The sequence below is a fragment of the Loxodonta africana genome, chromosome 4 (genome assembly GCF_030014295.1).
Source record: "Loxodonta africana isolate mLoxAfr1 chromosome 4, mLoxAfr1.hap2, whole genome shotgun sequence".
Classification (NCBI taxonomy): domain Eukaryota; kingdom Metazoa; phylum Chordata; class Mammalia; order Proboscidea; family Elephantidae; genus Loxodonta; species Loxodonta africana.
Window position 1 is genome coordinate 141,832,116 of NC_087345.1, and position 16,335 is coordinate 141,848,450.

Below are 16,335 nucleotides of genomic sequence, written 5' to 3' on the forward strand. Positions count from 1 at the left end.
ATAAAAAATGTAAACAACAGCAATCTCTAGGTAATGGTATTATAGACAGCTTTTCTTTTTAACTTTATGCTTTTATTACTTTTTTATACATTGAATATATATTAATTTGTGATCAGAAAAATGAATGTCACTTGAAAAATAACATATGATCATTATGGAAGACTTTAAAAATACAAAAATGTATTAAGGGAAAAAATTTTAAATTATCCACAAAAATGTTTGCATTATATAACATTAGGGGAAAAAGCAAGATACAAAATTGTATTTATGTAGAAAAAGACTAGAAAATAATAACATGTTGAGCATCTGGGGTCTTAAAAGCTTGCGAGCAGCCATCTAAGATACATCTATTGATCTCAGTAAGTTCGGAGCAAAGGAGGTTAAAGAAAACCAAAAACACAAAGAAAATATTAGTCCAAATGACTAACGGACCACGTGAACCACAGGCTCCACCAGCCTGAGCCCAGAAGAACTAGATAGTACCCAGCTACCACCACCAACCCCTCTGACAGGGATCACAATAGAGGGTCCCAGGCAGACCAAGAGAAAAATGTAGAACAAAATTCAAATTCACACACAAAAAAGACCAGACTTACTGGTCTGACAGTGACTGTAGGAACACCTGAAACTATGGCCTCCAGACACTCACTAACTCAGAACTGAAGCTACTCCCAAAGTCCACCTTTCAGCCAAAGATTAGACAGGCCTATAAAACAACAATAACACATGTGAGGAACATGCTTCTTAGTTCAATCAAGTATACGAGACCAAACGGGCAACATCTGCGCAAAAACAAAAATGGGAAGGCAAGAAGAGAGAGGAAAAGTAGATGAATGGACACTGAGAACCCGTGGTGAAAAGGGAAAGGGGGAGAGTACTAGCGCATTGTGGGGATTGCAACTAATGTCAAAAAATAATTTGCTTATAAAATTTTTGAGTGAAAAACTAATTTGGGCTGTAAACGTTCACCTAAAACAAAAGACAATTAAAAAATAATAATAGCATGTCAATAGTGGTTACCTCTGATGGTGGAATTATAGGTGATTTTGCTTTCTTTTTGCTTAGTTTATTTCTAAATTCTCCACAATTAGTATGTATTGTTTCTATTAAAAGCTAAGTTTATAGTCTTTTTTCTTGTACAGATAACACATAATCATAATACACTATTTAGAAAATACATGAAAGTAGAGAGAAGGTGGGTGGGTAGGGGAACATCAGTAGAGAAATTCACCATATTTTTTATTATATTTCCTTAATAATAATTGTCATGGATTGAATTATGTCCCCCCAAAAATTTGTGTATCAACTTGGCTAGGCCACGATTCCCATGATTGTGTGGTTGTCCTCCTTTTTGTGACTGTAATTTTACGTTAAGATGATTACAGTGGGGTTGTAACACCACCCTTACTCAGGTTACCTTCCTGATCCAAGGTAAAGGGAGTTTCCCTGGGGTGTGGCCTGCACCACCTTTTATCTCGCAAGAGATAAAAGGAAAGGGGAGCAAGCAGAAAGTTGGGGACCTCATACCACCCCACTCTGCCAGTAAACCTTGGCTGTAAGGCACTCAGTTCTCTTGCTCTGTTGGTCAGCAAGCCTAGCTCCACCAATAAGTGCCTGGAGGCACCCCACTCTGCCAGGAAGCGTCCTGCGCCAAGGCATTCAGCTCTCTCACTCCGTGGGTTGGCTCCAGCACTGCCTGGCACTGGTCTTCTGGTTCTGCTGCTGCTGGTCTTCTGCTGCTGCTTCTCATCATCTGTGCCATCTCCCAAGTTAGCAGTTCTTCTCACTTCCTTCTGAGTCTTCTCTCCATTCACAGTTTCAAAACCACTTCCACATTTTAAGCATTTGTTAGAGCAGCACCCCACTCCTGGTACCAAATTCTGTCTTAATCATCTAGTACTGCTATAACAGAAATACCACAGTGGATACCTTTAACAAAGAGAAATTTATTCTCTCACGGTCTAGTAGCCTACAAGTCCAAATTCAGGGCATCAGCTCCAGGGGAAGGCTTTCTCTCTCTGTTAGTTCTGGAGGAAGGTCCTTGTGATTCGTCAGTCTTCCCTTGGTCTGGGAGCATCTCAGCTGAGGTCCAAAGGACTCGCTCCGCTCCTGGCACTGCTTTCTTGATGGTATGGGGTCTCCATGTCTCTCTGCTCGCTTCTCTCTTTTATATCTCAGAAGAGGTTGGCTTTAGATGCTACCTAATCTTGTAGATCTCATCAATATAACTGCCACTAATTCATCTCATTACAACATAATGATAGGATTTACAACACATAAGGAAATCACATCAGCTCACACAATGTTAGACAATGATACAATACTGAGAATCATGACCTACCCAAGTTGACAGACATTTTTTGGGAGACAGAATTCAATTCATGATAATATTTTACAGATGAGTAAATTGAAGTATAGAGAGATTAAGGAACTAAAGGTTGTAAACAGTGAAGCTGGGACCATTTATTTTTTAACAACTTTATTGCAATGTAATTTACATACTATCATGTATTACTTTTACAATTAAAAAGAATCAAATTTATTTGTTTGTTTAAAAATCACACAACAGTTCCGGGGGGGGGTAATACACTATTAATATTTTGTTATAGTGCCATCATTCTGTGAATATTATTTTCCATAATTAAGATCTCCTTCCCAAGGTCTTGGAGCCCTAGTGGCATAGTGCTCAAGAGCTAGGCTGCTAACCAAAAGGTTGTCAGTTCAAATCCACTAGCTGCTCCTTGGAAACCCTATGGGGCAGTTCTACTCTGTCCTATAAGGTCTCTGTGAGTTGGAATTGACTCAAAGGCAACGAGCTAGGTTTTTGGTTTGGGCCCAAGGTCTCAGAGTATGGAATAAGATCGTATTCATCCCTTAAAGATGGTGAGAAGGATGGGCGCAAAAGCATAGTTGGGGCTAGCACAGGAAGGGGAATGGAGGAATAGAAGGAAATATGAATACAATGTAAGATGCAGGTGGGGGGAAGAAGTTGAAGATGATCAGTGATGCCTCTCTTTCTCAGTAGTAGGTGAGGGGATTAGACCTGGGTTAGTTAGCCTGGGACTGTGAAGAGAATTGGAGCAGTGCAGTTTCGAACAACTGTGGTGGCACTAAGAAAGTGTGTTAACCAGGTACACAGGAAAAAACTGTAAGCATCAAGGAGACCCTAAAAAGTCATAATTGTTTTTGGCAGAGCCAGTTAGCACACTTAGCATGATTTTTCTCCAGCAACAGAATCTCATTATCCTCTTCCTCTAGGTCCTATTTTCTTTTTAATTTTCAAAAGTTGTGCTGGCTTTCCCAGTACTGTGTATTGTCTTAACCTTCACCAAAGTTACCACTTACCTATTGTCTATTTAGTGTTTTTTTTCCATCCCCACCCCACCCTTCCCTCATAACCATTAAAGATTGTTTCTTTTTGTATGTAAACCTTTTCATGAGTTTTTATAATAGCGGTCTCATACAATATTTGTCCTTTTGTGATTGACTTATTTCACTCAGCATAATGCCCTCCAGATTCATCTGTGCTGTGAGATACTTGGTAGATTCATCATTGTTCTTTATCTTTGTGTAGTGCTCCACTGTGTGTATGATCACAGTTTGTTTATCCATTCATCTGTTGATGAGCATCTAGGTTGTTCTCATCTTTTTGCTATTGTGAGCAATGCTGCAATGAATGTGGGTGTGCATATGTCTATTCGCTGACTGCTCTTATTTCTCTAGGATATATTCCTAGGAGTGGGATCTTGTGGTATTTCTATTTCTAGCTTTTTAAGGAAGTGCCATATCATTTTCCAAAATGGTTGTACCATTTTGCATTCCCACCAGCAGTGCGTAAGAGTTCCAATCTCCCTGCAGCCTCTCCAGCATTTGTTGTTTTCTGTTTTTTTTTTATTTTTATTTATGCCAGTGATGCCAGGGTGAGATGGTATCTCACTGTGGTTTTGATTTGAATTTCTGTAATGACTAGTGATCTTGAGCATTTCTTTGTGTGTCTGTTAGCCATTTGACTGTCTTCTTTCTTGAAGTATCTGTTTATTTCCTCTGCCCATTTATTAATTGGATTATTTGTCTTCTTGTTGTAGAGGTGTTGGATTTTTCTGTAGATTTTAGAGATTAGACCTTTGTTGGATTTGTCGTAGCCACAGTTTTTCCCCCAGTCCGTAGGTTCTGTTTTTACTCTTTTGGTGAAGTCTTTTCATGAGCATAAGTGTTTAATTTTTAGAAGGCCCCAGGTATCTAGCTTATCTTCTGGAGTTTATATGTTGTTAGTTATGGTTTGCATCCTCTAGGTCCTATTTTAAAATGCTTTTTTGAAACTTGTTCGCCTTCTCAACATGATACTAACATGTGATAACACGTGACACCTTTATTTGGACTGCAGTAAAGGCTTGTTTTACACAGTTTAGGAGGGTCATCTTCTTGTAGGTAAATGTAAAAAAATCAATTACAGAAAATCTTGGGGGGAGCCCGTGGCCTGACAGTTTATTTTAAAAATTGGGGATTTTGGTTGTTCATTAGCTATAGGGTCAGAATTGACTCAACAGCAACAGGTTTGGTTTGGTTTTTGGTATTAGCTTAATATGAACCAACAGTGTGATGAAACTGCCAAAAAGATAATGCTGACTTGGTTGTGATAATCTAAACATACTTATCTGATCAAAGGAAGCATCACTATTGTACTGCGCATGTTTGGGTTTTTTATGTAAAGTCTCAGAAAGAATATTGACAAAGAGGTTCAGTAGGACCGTAAGAAGTCTTAAACCCATATCACGTGAGGAAGGAGTAGGGTAGGACCACAGCTCTGTTCTTAGCTCCCTGGCCTTCTCCCTTTGCATGCCGTCCCATATCCACAACCTTTTACTCTGTTGATGATTCACTCAGCTGTATCTCTACCAAGACCTCTCTGCTGGTCTTGTGCATCCAGCTGCCTACTGAATGTTTACCCTTGAATGTCCACAGGGACCTCAAGGACAATATGTGCAAATCTGCTTGCATCAACTTTCTCTCATGAGCGGTATTCCTCATTCCAGGTAGGGCTATGATCACTTGCCAGTCACCCAAGTCTTCTAGGACAATTATTTCTCAAACACTACCTACATCAGTCACCAAAGTCTATAAAAACTAACTCCACAAAATTATCCTTACTGTACTGTCCAAGTACTACTCTGTCCTATAGGGTCGCTATGAGTCGGAATCGACTCGACGACACTAGGTTTTTTTTTTTTACATTTCTTCATTCCCTTTGCATTGCCCTAGGTTAAGATCTCATTGCTTCTGACCTGAATTACTGAGAGTGGTGCAGGACTGACCAGGCAGTATTTTGTTCTGTCGTGTGTAGGGTTGCTATGAGTCAGAACTGACTCAACGGCACCTAACAACAACAGAAATTCTGACCTTGGTCTATTTTGTAACTGGTCTTTCTGACTTACTCTATTTCTCCCTTTTCTTCTTCAAGTTATTCTCCATAGTTTGGCAGATGATTTCTTCTAAAAAAAAAAAAAAAATCAGTTTATTCCATTCTTTTGCTTAATATCTTTTAATGGCTTCCCCCGAATGATTTAGCACAAAGCTCCAACTCTGAACTTTGCAATAAAGGCCCGTCATGATCTGGCTCCAGCTTACCTCTCTACCTTCTACCACAATCAACAAAAGTGATTCACTTCAGCCATTTTGAGCCACTTGGCTCTTTTATACCACTTTGCCTTTTTGCTTCCCTTTCTCCATCCAGCTGACTCTATGTCCTTCAAACTCCACTGAAGCATCTCCTTGTCCAGGAAGCATTCTCTGGTGTCCTAGTTTAATTTAGATATTCCTCTTCTATGCTCCCAAAGCACGTTGTGTCTACATATATAACTGTAATCCTTGATTTATTTGTTCACCTTCTCTTCTAGAGTTTAACTGCCTAAGCACATTGACCCTGGTTTATTGAACTTCGTAAATTTAAATCTAGAGCCAAATACGATGCATGGCACAGAAAAAACCTTCAACGAATGATTTATGTGTTTGTTTTGTTTTGGTTTACTTACTGCTTACTGTATTCAAGGCACTGCTCTAGGTGCTAGAAATACAATAAAGAGCAATATAGACCTGAATCCTGCTGTGAGTGAATGAGTGAATGAATATTGAACATATGAACTGGGAGTATTTATCTGGAGAAGACAGAAATCTTCAAGTGCAATGACTAGAGTCTTCAAGGGGCTATTAGGTGGAAAAGGAAGTAATAAATTCTTACCTTGCTCTTAAATTAAGGATCACTGAGTAAAATTTACAAAGAGGCAGATATCACTTCCTGTAAAAGAAGACTCTGAATAATCAGAATTGATCAAAAAATAGAACAGTCTCGCCCATGATATAGTGGCTCCTCCCTCTGTAAATGGAAAGTGGTCAAGTAAAGGCTGACATATCCTCAGAGATGTCATAGAAGACTTTCATCAGTGGGTGGGGGGTTGACCCAGATGACCTTTAAAGCATCTTTGGACCATGAAACCACGATGCACTTCTAACTTTCATTCTTCCATATTGCTAACCAGTCTTTGCATGTCGGTTGTTATTATCTCACTGGCACCTTAACTTCAAAGATTTTATGCATAACATTTTTTTTCTTTCCACCTTTTTTTTTTTTTCATAATCTATCCCTATTACACATGAGCATATCTAGAAGCTCATTTATACTCTTTACACTCATTCCTGGCTTATCTGATTCCCTTCTCCTTGGCTCATCACTAGCAATCTAGGCAGTCTTTATTTTAGATGATGATGATGAAAGAGCTGAAAGAACACAGATAAGACAAGGTTGCCAGCAGTTGGGAATCATCCTTTCATCTCCAACTGAATCTATTGAATTGGAATGCCAACAAGGAAGAAATTAACCTAGTACCCTACAGTATCATTTTGATAGTTCCCATAGCTACCTAAAAGCAGCACAACACAGAGCAGCTCTGCACTTAATGGTTACGTGACTATAACCTATAGGCTGAGGCTCACTTATGACAATGCCCCAGATATTAGGTGCAGAGCCAAGCAAACAATTGGCATAAGGCTTCTTTTTAATTGTTAAAATTAAAGAACTCATACATGAAAAAAAAAGAACACTAGTGTGGGAAACCTGTAGACATTAAGTCTTTCCTTTTCTTGATGAGAGGGCAAAAAGCACACAGCAGTTATCCAGGCCCTTTTTCTCTTTTTCTTCATTATATTTTTGGCGAAAGTTTACACGGCAAATTAGGTTCCCATTTAACAATTTCCATACATATTGTTGGAGCCCTGGTGGCATAGTGGTTAAGAATCCACTAGGCACTCCTTGGAAACACCGTGGGGCCGTTCTACTCTGTCCTATAGGGTCTCTATGAGTTGAAATCGACTCGACAGCAACAGGTTTGGTTTTTGGTTTTATACATATTGTTCACTGACATTGGTTACATTTTTCACAATGTGTCAGTGTTCTTATTATTTCCATTCTGGTTGTTCTGTTTCCATTAATCCAGCTTCTCTGCCCCCTTTTACCTTCTCATCTTTGCTTTATGGTAAATATTGACCATTTAGTCTCATATATGTGATTATTTAAAGAAGTGCAGTGCTCATGGGTGATACTGTTTATTTTATAAGCTAATCTATTATTTGGCTGAAAGGTGATCTCTGGGAGTGGGTTCAGTTCTGAGTTTAAAGGTTATCTCAGGCGATAGTCTTAGGGGATCCTCTATTTTCTACCGATCCAGTAAATATGGCTTTTTATTTTTATTTTTTAGGAATTTGAGATTTGTTCTACATTTTTTTCCCATTTTATATGCAGGCCTTTTTCACTTGCCCAGCCACTGCACTTCAGCCAGAGTCAGAATAATGCTTTTCCACTTATATAGAATCTCCCATTCTTCCACTGCTGACCAATCACTATTGATCCCACCAGTGCCCCCTCGATTAGCTTTGGACAGTTCTATCATCCCTTCTATTTTGGCCTCACTCAGAATTGCCTCACTCTGTACCATGTATTATGGGTTTTGTGGCACAGACGGACACTTGTATTGAATTGATGACATCCATTACTTTGCACAGGTCACCATCCTATTTTTAGCTAGAAAGTTTGGTTGGAAGTTGGGTTTCAAATGGGCACATCAAAAGTGCTTTAAAGGCTGGGGTGTCTAATTTGGGGTCCAGAACAGTTAAAGATATTTTTTGAGTTCTCAAGCTTAGTGGCAATTGTTGTGCCTAGAGATCTGTCTTTAGTCTGGCAGGGATGTGCCATTAGGTCAAAATGTTTTTAGGGGCTCTCAATATTAGGTAATGTTTTGGTGATCTAGGAGGACAGAACCAAAAATCATCTTTTGGACTGTCTGTGTTTTTACCAGGAATGTTTTGTTCTTTGGCATAATTAAACTAACAGACTGATCATATCCAATTCTATACAATAATAACTGTAGTTATCACAGGGTGCTCCCATAATTTTACATTTTCACCAGTAGTTCTCTTCCCCCTAAAGATTCCATTCCTTTTAGATTCGCGGTTACACAAACACAACAACCTCTCTCTCAGGCTGTTTCAGTTGTTGTTGAGTGAGGTGGGAGGTGGTAGGAGGGGATGTTTGACTAAGATTAAAAGAAACATTTTTTAAGCCATAAACATAATAGATTTGAATTTCGTGGGACTTTCTCTGTCCTCAACTCTCACAATAGTGCTTAGAACATAGTAGCTACTCAATAAATATTTATTGAATGTTTGACTGGACCAATCATGTTAGAAAACAAAGTTAATCTCACACGTTTCTTCATGAAAAGTAGAAAATTTATCATTTCTTGGATAAAAGAATGAGGGTAGATCAAATAATAGTCTGACCTCATATTACAACAAAATAAACAATGTTTACTGTAATTGTTGAAAGTGGCTTTAAAAATAAATAAAAATTTTATTTATTGTATATAAATGTTTACTCCGTATCCTAACTTAAAAAATAAAGATAAGAAGAAAAGTTAATTTCCAGGCTCCTCTTTAAAAAATATACTCAGATCGAGAAACCAAGAGCACACCAGTTAAGGTTTTAAAGTGAAGTCAACTGAAACACATTTCATCTTTTTATTTTCCGTTTTCTTATCATGGGTGATAACTCATTGCCGTCAAGTCGATTCCAACTCATAGCGGAGTAGATCTGCCCCGTAGGGTTTCCAAGAAGGGTCTGGTGAATTCAAACTGCTGACCTTTTGGTTAGCAGCCCAGGTCTTAGCCACTGTGGCACCAGGACTTCATTATAGGTATTCCAAGATATCCCGTAGAAATTAAATGAATAGGCTATGGCATATTCTAGTAGATGGAGATTTTATTGCTATTATGGAATACCCCTCAGTTTATTTAATTTTTGTGCCCAACTTCTCAGCTGTAATAGATATTTTACAATCAAATCAATAGAACAATAAATAGGTACTTGGTGCATAATGAAAGATCCAGGAAAGACATAGCTCTTATCCTCAAAAGATTGTATTCACTCAAATGCAATATATATTTTATAGACCTTCCCGCCTCCATTTAAAAAATATAGGTACAGAGCAAATAAACCAATAGAGAAAATACCTCATCTGGAATCTGACCAGATAACTTGGAAAGTTTATGTTTTTGAAGAAAACATATCATTTTTAAATTAAAAATAATTTTAAAAATAATGAAATTAATAGTATTTTATACGTGTATGAGAGTTCTGCTCTGTCCTATAGGGTCGCTATGAGTTGGAATTGACTCGATGGCACTGGGTGGGTATGAGAGTTTATAGTTTAAATAATTCTTGTTTGCTCCACATAGCAACCTGGAGGTAAACAAGGTGGGAGGGCGTGTTGTTTTTGTTATTTGAGAATACACAATGAATACCCAAGTTCACAGTTGCTAGCCACTAAAGCTAAAACTAGAATCTCAGGTCTTTTAAATCCTAGAACACGGTTCTTGCCTCTATACCATGTTCTTTCTCCACTAAATATCACTTGAAGTTAAAAAATTCCTTCTAACATAATTAGTTTTTAATTCAATAAAATTTTATTCAAGTGTTTAAGCTTTGCATGAAGATAGCCAACTGTGTTTCTCACCAATTCAAGTTCCACCTTCCTCATGAAGTCTCCCTAAAATACTCCAACTCACATTATTTTCTCCTCTGACCCCTTCTCTAAAAGGAGCCAATTGGATTAGATTATTTCTAATGCCCCTTTATAACTTTAACACTATTGTACCAATTGCCTTGGAAGCTGCTTGAGATCAGACACTGAATTTTCTACCAAAATTTATGTTGAATGGAACAACATAAATTGGAGAGACAACTCAGGCCTAGTTAAGGAGTTTGAGGCCAGATGTATACAACTCCAAGCACTTTGTCAACCAAAATAATGTGACCTTTAAACTGAGTAGGGGTGGTTTAAGGCCAAAGGAATGACGCAAGGAGCTAGAATAATTAAAAAGAAAGTTAGAGAAATTAAGGATTGTAGCCCCTTTGAAAAGAGATTAAGAGAAGAACTCATTAAGATTCACCAGCTTCTGAATGGCACTGAGAATTGAGATGCTACAAAGCTATTTGACCTGGTGTCAAGAACAAGGGGAGATGCCACAATAAGATAGGCCTGAGCTGGACACTCCAGGAATTCAGAGAGGAATTTTGGAACGGAGAAGCATAAACGTGGACTAAGCAACCCCAGGGGAAGCAAGAAAGCAGATCCTTAGATACACTTTTTAGAATAGAATTGAAGGATAGCTCTTTAGGAGGCAATAGAATCTGCTGAGGATCTTAGTCCTGAATCAAAGTGGGGGCCCAAAGTGGGAGAAAGGACTCCCTCAGCCCCCTTTTTATACTCACCCTTAAAGCACTGAGCTAACCAACATCTGTAATCACCTCCTTTATGGCTGCATGTGGTGTTAAAATGGTATTAGTTCAGATGCAGCCCCCAGGTCTGGTTCAAGCTGGTTTAAACCAGAGTAGCAAGAACCAAACTCAAGAGAACAGCAGCCTCCCTCCTTGGGGCTCGACCTCTGAGACTGCCAGGGGCCTTTCTCAATCAGGGTCAGGAGGGTTCCAAGCCTGACACTTCAGTTTCACAGCAATAACAAATCACCAGTCTTAAGGGCAAAAATAAAGAGAGCTGCTCACATAGCCCTGGTCTCAGGCAGCTGTTATTAAGCGCGGTGGCAGGACAAGGTGGTTTACAATCACCACAATTCACAGTAATGAGAGTCTGTGTCCTAAGGAGCTCCGAGGAAAGGTGCAGACAAGTAGAAAAAAAGAGCCGTGTTACTTTGGACATATTTCTACTTCAGTCTGGGCTTTAGGGAGAGTAATTAGGTGGAGAAATGCTAACAGAAGTCTCCGGAAATGGAGGGACATTTAAACAGTGTACAGAGGCAAAAAAATTCTGGCCCATTTCTCTGTTCACAAAGAATCCTTTTAGTGACTTTGGATACTTCCTCCAACTCGTTTTTGTTTTAACTTTCTGACACATTTTCTCTCAATAAGTTATCTCCTGTTTTCTCTATCACTTTATTCCCCAATCAATGGCTTATCCATCCTTTTGGATCCTCCACGCATCAGTTAACAAATATTCTTTGCAGAATATTCCAAAGCGACAAGCTTCCCACAGTATGTCTTTACCTACCACAGGTTCCATGGCAGCTGGGAAAAAGAGATGGGACAAAAGCTGGAAGGCTGTTAGGAAAGAAAGGAGGCATAAAGATAAGCAATGGTAACATCAGTGACACAAAAAAGGAAAAATTTATCTAATCCTTTTACGATTTGCCTTTTGCTCATTTACTGCCCATATGTGCCCTATATCCCAGGGCAGTATTGCTGGCCTTAAACTTAGAATGATAAACATGTACTCCTGCAATTTTATTTGTACTCTGCTTAGCTCTGTGCCATGTGAAATGAAGAGGCATATGGAACTTGGTATTATGAAAAGAGAAACCAAAATGGCTAAGAAACCTGACATGATGAAACAGGAAAATCAGGATGGGGGAAAATAATTTCAAAATTATGGAAATCACTCTAAACTGGAGAAAAGAAGTAGAAATAGAAAATCTTAAAATTAGGTGGTTAACTAGATTATATACTAATGGCAAGAACATTGACGCTTTAAAAATTATAATCTGCTTTCTACCACAGACCTTTTTTAAGATTTAAGAGAGAGAGTAGTGTTTTCTGGGAATGTTAAAGATTAGTAAATGCACAACACATTTATTCCACAACCATTTATTTATGACCAATTATTTGTAGATTGCTACAGGGAACAGAAGGAGGACAGAAATAAAGGAGTCCTCTGTGGAAGAGTTGTGATTTAGTTAGGGAAAGTAAGCATTCACAAAAGAGAGAAAATGGGGGAAGATGAGGTGGGTCAAAGGAGCCTGGTGGTGCAGCGGTTAAGCGCTAGGCTGCTAACCGAAAGGTCAACCGTTTGAACCCACCAGCCATTCTGAAGGAGAAAGATGTGGCAATCTGCTTCCGTAAAGATTATAGCCTTGGAAACCCTATGGGGCAGTTCTACATTGTCCCATAGGGTCGCTGTGAGTAGGAAATTGACTCCCTGGCAACAGGTTTTTACGGAAGTACATAGACAAGTCTTTTGTCCTTATCCATCTGACTCTGTTATCTCCTTAGTCTGAAGCTCCACTGAAACCTGTTCAGCATCGTAGTCACGCACAAGCTTCCACTGACGGGTGGCTGGTGGCTGTGCTCGACGTACATTGGCTGGGAATAGAAGTCTCCTGCATAGAAAGCAAGAATTCTACCACTGAACTACCACTGTCCCAAAAGAACTTTGGAAGGAAAGAAGAGATTATCCTGTTGGACCAGGGAAATCACTAGACTGTCCAGACCAGGAGAGATTATGATGAGAGGCTTGATGATCTACTTCTGAAAATCAGTCAATGAAAAAAACCCTGTGGGTAATGACAGTGTGATCCACAACTAATCACGGAGATGGTGCAGGACTGGGCAGCTCTTCATTCCGTTGTGCATGGGGTCTCCATGAGTCCGGGGCTAACTCAACGGCTGCTAACAAAACAACAGAGTTTGGAAAGGCCAAGAACCAATGGTTTAGAGGGGCAGAGTGAGATCAATCATTTTTGTTCCAATAGACCTGCGCTTTCCAAACAGTAGCCAGTAGCCACATGGGGCAATTGAGTAATGAAATGTGGCTAGTCCTAATTGAGATGTGCTGTACGTGTAAAATACACACAAGGTTCAAAGACTTAGTATGAAAAAAAAGAATGTAAAATATCTCAATATTTTTATATTGATTACATGTTGAAATAATACTATTTTAGATATATTGCGTTTAAGAAAATATATTATTTAAATTGAATTCAACTTCTTAAAACTGATGCATAGTTTGAAGAAGATAAATCTGGCTACAGTGGGCAAAATAGATGGACTCTACAGCAACGGGTTTGGTTTTTTTGGTTTTAAAAAGGAATTGAGTTTTGAGTGGGTTATGACCAGAGAGGGTGAGTTATAAGTCATTCCAGGCAACTAAATGATCAAAAGGGAGGAGGCAAGGAGATGGCATTGCGTAAGTGAGCCAGTACGGCAGGAGGAAAGGAGTCACTGGTGGGATAGAGGTGAGGGTGTGGAGAGCAGATATGGCTGGAAAGGCAGGTTGAAACCAAATTGTGGCAAGTCTTGAATAAGAATCTACAGGACCCTTAGAGTATGGCCCTTGCACACCCTTTTAACTCACTACTGAAGTCACTCCTGAGGTTTACCCTTCAGCCAAAGATTAGACCGGCCTGTAAAACAAAACAAGTCTAGACGGACATGCTGACCTAGGGGCAAGGACAAGAAAGCAGGAGGGGACAGGAAAGCTGGTAACAGGGAACCCAAGTTTGAGAAGGGGAGAGTGTTGACATGTCGTGGGGCTGGCAACCAATACCACAAAACAATATGTACATTGTTCAACGAGAAACTAATTTGCTCTGTAAACCTTCATCTAAAGTACAATTAAAAAAAAAAAGAATCCACAGGACTTGAGACTGTCTCTCATGTGCAAGTGAGAGTCATTGAATTTTGAGCAGATGATCGACATGACTGAATTTAAATTTTATGGAAGTTAATCTGGCTGTATTTTAAAGATTAAAGCCATAGAACTCAAGAATCATTTAGTCCAAGCCCTTCCTCTCACAGATGAAGGTATAAGGTGATTAAGAGCCTTTCTAAGAGAGAACAAAGATTTCCTGCATACTAATCTGATTCAATTTCTACAATTTCTAAGAATTTAAATTAGCCTGGCATATAGCCCTCTTCAGAGTCCCCGGGTAGTGCAAATGGTTAATGAGCTTGGCTGCTAATCAAAAGGTTAGAGGGTCCAGTCCACTCAGAAGTGCCTCGGAAGAAAGTCCTGGCAATCTATATTGAAAAATCAGCCACTGAAAACTCTATGGAGCACAATTCTACTGTGACACACATGGGGTCACCATGAGTCAGAATTGACTCAATGGCACTGGTTAACTGGTTACAGACGTCCTTAATCTAGATTCTAGGAGATAAGGCTGGAAATAAGTCCAGAAAAATAGAGCTGAGACTGTAATAAACAAATGGTCAAAGCAGGGTCAGTGATTCAGAGTATCAGTTCCAACAGAGGTCCACGGGAGACAGTCAGCGGAGGTCTAAATGGAAGGTTCTGTTGTTGTTGTGGTTGTTAGGTGCCGTCGAGTGGGTTCCAACTCATAGCAACCCTATGCACAACAGAACGAAACACTGCCCGGGCCCGTGCCATCCTTACAATCGTCGTTATGCTTGAGCCCATTGTTGCAGCCACTGTGTCAATCCACCTCGTTGAGAGTCTTCCTCTTTTCCACCGACCCTGTACTCTGCCAAGCATGATGTCCTTCTCCAGGGACTGATCCCTCCTAGCAACATGTCCAAAGTATGTAAGACGCAGTCTCGCCATTCTTGCCTCTAAGGAGCATTCTGGTTGTACTTCTAAGACAGATTTGTTGGTTCTTTTAGCAGTCCATGGTATATTCAACATTCTTCACCAACACCACAATTCAAAGGCGTCAGCTCTTCTTCGGTCTTCCTTATTCATTGTCCAGCTTTCACATGCATATGATGCAATTGAAAATACGATGGCTTAGGTCAGGCGCACCTTAGTCTTCAGGGTGACATCTTTGCTCTTCAACACTTTCAAGAGGTCCTTTGCAGCAGATTTGCCCAATGCAACGCGCCTTTTGATTTCTTGACTGCTGCTTCCATGGCTGTTGATTGTGGATCCAAGTAAAATGAAATCCTTGACAACTTCAATCTTTTCTCCACTTATCATGATGTTGCTCATTGGTCCAGTTGTGAGGATTTTTGTTTTCCTTATGTTGAGGTGTAATCCATGCTGAAGGCTCTAGCTAGAGCAAAAACTCGGAATTCAGAGATCAGATTTATGGTCAGGCTCAAGATATATTAGGCTCCTTAGCTCCTGGGGCTAAGAACTGATTTCCGACTCAGGGTGAAGGCTGAGCTAGGAATGGGGTGGGATGGAGGGGAGTAAGATTACAGCGATAGGTGGGGAGGAGCCAAGCAAAACATTGCGGAGAGTGGACCAGGGTTAGAGAATGATAGAATTAAATAGGTGTAAAGATGACCTGCAGGATCGTACGGGCATTGGGTGCGGACTCTCAGAAGAAAATGGCAGCTAGAAGTCAGGTCACACATTAGGGAAAGAAAGGTGCTGAGAAAGAGAGTAGGAGACCAATCTCCAACCACCACTAGGGGGGCACCTCCAGTTCTAGGACAGCCTTGTTGATTTACAAGACCTGGCTTGGTCACGGGGGTCGGGGGCGGGGGGGCGGGGAGAGGAAGACAATAGAGTAACCTCCAGTTTGGGGTAGGAGGTGGAGGGAAGAAGTTTGTAACTGGCATTCAAATGTACAAGAGTAATTAACGAGTAGCCAAATCTTCTTCTCACCGGTTACTTCCTGGTATTAACATTTTAGGCACTATTATTACTAGTCTGGCTAGTAGGGACAATTTTGAGGACAGGTAAAGAGGTTAAACAACGATAAAAGATAAAGGCAAGAGTGAGCAGACAGATGAAGAATCAGGAAAAAGGTGGGGAAATAAGAGTCAGGGTATAATGGATTAGAAACAAATATGAAGAAAAACAGCATTTTTAAAATAAGGAGAGGAAAAAGTGTGGAAAGTGAAATTGATGGATGAGGAAATGAAGAGAGACAGGAGAAAAAAGTCAGAAAACATCTAATTCAGGTTATATGATTAATCCCACAGTGGCTTGTCGCCCTTTTCACATCTCATCTACTAATGGGATATCTATACCGTAGCTGAGCTTTAAAAACACATAAAAATGTTGTCTTTGCTTTTTGGGAACATTTATA